Source organism: Delphinapterus leucas, chromosome 11 (assembly GCF_059928025.1).
Source record: "Delphinapterus leucas isolate spDelLeu-1000000601 "Yukka" chromosome 11, BTC_Dleu_Yukka2, whole genome shotgun sequence".
Classification (NCBI taxonomy): Eukaryota; Metazoa; Chordata; class Mammalia; order Artiodactyla; family Monodontidae; genus Delphinapterus; species Delphinapterus leucas.
The window spans coordinates 52,186,678-52,188,978 of NC_143139.1; the positions used below are offsets into that span (position 1 = coordinate 52,186,678).

At 44.1% G+C, this 2,301-nt stretch overlaps 1 pseudogene; it reads left to right on the forward strand.

Moving 5' to 3' along the window:
• The first annotated feature begins 374 nt into the window (after positions 1-374).
• On the forward strand, positions 375-1,309 carry LOC111173779 (large ribosomal subunit protein uL30 pseudogene; annotated as a pseudogene).
• Positions 1,310-2,301: the final 992 nt, after the last annotated feature.

Genomic DNA, 2,301 nt, shown 5'->3' on the forward strand with positions numbered 1-2,301 from the left:
GTCTCACAGGGATCTCAAGCTACAGGGATCCAACACTGAACTTTTCATTTTCTACTCTCCACTCTCCATCCTCACACCCCCAGCCTGCCTTTCCCTAGACTTCCCCAACTGCTCATGATAGAAAGTAGTCAGAAAACATTTGACACCTTTTCTCAACCTCCGATTACCGAGCCTTGCCAAGTCTGTCCTCAAATATGTTTCTAATTCACTCAGTTCTTGCCATGTTTTGTCACCACCCTAGTCCAAGCTATCATCGTCTTTTCCCTGAACTACTGTAACAGCCTCCTAACACCCCTGCTTCCCCCAATAGCCCTCCAGTTCATTCTCCACACTGCAGCCAGAGTGATTTTTTTTTTTTTTTTTTTGGCCCGCCTCGCGGCTTGTGGGATCTTAGTTCCCTGACCAGGGATTGAACCCGGGCCCTCAGCAGTGAAAGTGCAGAGTCCTAACCACTGGACCACCAGGGAACTCCCAGAGTGATCTTCAAAATATGAATAAGATGATCCATGCCTCTGCTTAAGACCCTTTCAGGGCTTCCCGTTGCTTGTACAAGAATATCCAAACCTGCTCTTTTCTGGCTGGAATCATGGAGGGTGCAGAAGAGGAGAAAAAGAAGGTTCCTGCTGTACCAGGAACCGTTAAGAAAAAGCAAAGAAATTTCACAGAGCTGAAGATCAAGCTCCTGAGAAGTTATCCAAAAGATGCTTTGAAAGGCAAGGAGGAAGTTCATCAATGAAAAGGCTAAGCACTGTTACAAGGAGTATAGGCAGATGTACAGAAGCAATATTCGAATGGCTAGGAAGGCAAGAAAAGCTGGCGACTTCTATGTGCCTGAGGAACCCAGATTGGCACTTGTCATCAGGATCAGAGGTAGCAATGGTGTGAGCTCAAAGGTCCGAAAGGTGCTGCAGCTTCTTCGCCTCCTCCAGGTCTTCAGTGACACCTTTGTGAAGCTCAACGAGGCTTCAGTGAAGATTGTGGAACCACATATTGCATTGGGGGTACCCAAACCTGAAGGCAGAGAATGAACTGATCTACAAGTTTGGCTACGGCAAAATCAACAAGAAGTGAATTGCCCTGACAGTAACACGTGGATTGCTCAGTCACTTAGTAAATGTGGCTTCATCTGCATGGAGGATCTGATTCATGAGATCTGTTCTGTGGGAAAACGTCTCAGAGAAGCAAACAACTTCCCGTGACCCTTCAAACTGTCTTCTCCACTAGGTGTAATGAAGAAAAAGACCACCCATCTTCTAGAAGGTGGAGATGCTGGCACCAGATCAATAGGCTTATTAGAAGGATGAACTAAGGTATCTACCTTGATTATTTCTGTAATCTGGTCAGTTAATAAACGGTGACTGCTTTCAAATTGAAAGAAAAAGACAATCCAAACCCTTGAGCATGGCTTAAAAGGCCCCGCATGATCCTCATTCATCTCTCCAAATCTACCTCATGCCACTACCCCTGTGCAGCCGCTACCCCTGTGCAGCCGCTACCCCTGTGCAGCCACACTGACCTGCTTTTAATTCCTTGAAGATTCCAACCCCCCTCCAACCTCAGGGCCTTCATACGAGCTATTCCTTCTGCCTGGAACACGTGTCTCCTAACTTTCCACATGACTCTTCAACCATCAGGTTTCATCAGAGAGATCTCCTCCAACTTAAAGCAGTTCTCATAACATCCTGTTATTTTCTTCCATAGCTCTTATCAAAATCATTAATTACACACACACTTAATTGTTTAATGCCTGTAACCCTTACTGGTCTGTACACTCCCCAGACCATGTCCGCTGTGTTCATCTCTGCATTGCTCACCCCAGGCACAGAGTCTGACACATAGTAAGTGCTCAGCAATGTTTGATAAAGGAATAAATTAATAAATGAATGATGAATTTGGATGAAGTAAACAGAATTTTAAAAATCTTATGTCACCTTTTAGAAATTATTTCTTCCTCTGTCTCCCACCAGATTCTCTTTGCCACTTACTCTTCCCTTCCCTAGTCAGTGCCTATGCTCCAGAACCTTTCTGCAGTATCAAAATACATCTATCCTGCCACATTCCCACAGGGACTCTGCCCTCTTCTGGCCAATATGGGAACTGATTCCACTTTACTGGAGCTTAAGGATTTATTTTCCTTCTCGGATATTTTTATCTTAATCAGCAACTTCTGGAAAACTAAGAGCTTGGCCCAAAATAAAGTCTTCAAATCCATTTGTTTAGTAATGTGTATAAATAAAGTCCATTAACATATTCACGAGTGATGAATCCTAAATATAACCATGGCAGATGTCACTCGTTAAT